The sequence below is a fragment of the Canis lupus genome, chromosome 19 (genome assembly GCF_003254725.2).
Source record: "Canis lupus dingo isolate Sandy chromosome 19, ASM325472v2, whole genome shotgun sequence".
Taxonomy (NCBI): Eukaryota; Metazoa; Chordata; class Mammalia; order Carnivora; family Canidae; genus Canis; species Canis lupus.
In genome coordinates, this window is record NC_064261.1 from 15,705,406 (window position 1) to 15,706,414 (window position 1,009).

A 1,009-nucleotide genomic window follows, 5' to 3' on the forward strand; every position below is an offset into this window, starting at 1 on the left:
AATTTTTAAATAGAAAGCTTATCCCCAATTCCCATGAAACAAAATGTTTTTTAAAAAATGAGTGAATATGGTTTTGAATGGTATAAAATGATCAACTTTTCTGGATGCCAAATTATTAAGTTGCCCTGGGTGGCTTCAGGCTTTTCTAGCCCTGAGCTAAATATACAGTAGACAAGTCATATTGAATCATTTCTCCCACCAACCACAAACAGGAAATTGAATTTTATGCATAAATATATATCTTAAAATTTTCAAATAGTTACTTAATTAATAGATTTTACTGAGTTACACAGAATTCAAAAACAGATTTCCAATCTTAGTCAAAATCAGTGGCATTGGCTTTTCAACAGATATGGAGCTGAGGATGGAGGGACGGGGGATGATCAGGCTCCTAACAGACCTCAAGGAGACTCTTGAAGGTTTGAAAGAAAGTAAGGAAATAGTTAATTGGGGTCTTTATGTTATGTATTGGTGGAAAGTTTGGCAACACCATAGTCTGATAATATGAAAGATAGAAAGGACTCCTAATGATTTATGAATGAAGTGATTTCCATGCAAAATTTTAGAGCACCAACTGGCTTCTTGTAGCTATACAGAAATGTTCCATACAAAACAGAACCGTTCAGTTTTCAAACAAATGTAGAGATACTATAAAGAAATGTGATGTACCAGGCCTGGAGGTAAATTTTTTCTCATTCTCAACCTCTTCAGGCAGTGAGATTTCTCCTTGTAGAAAATGGTCTCAGGGCAAAGATCAAAACCAAGTTATTATCTTGAACTTATGACAGGTTTAAAAGTTTAGTACTTGTGAATTTTGTCGAATTGGGTGAATTTTAATTTGAGACACAGGAAAAATACAACATTTTAAGAGAAATTATAGCAGACTTCACTGAAAATAAGTACCAGTTCAAAACGAAGAGAACTTTGGAATTCTGATTTCTTATGGGAAGGAAGCCAGTTTGAAAGCTACTTAGTTGCATTCACATGCCAGTCTCCTAGAAAAGGTAAC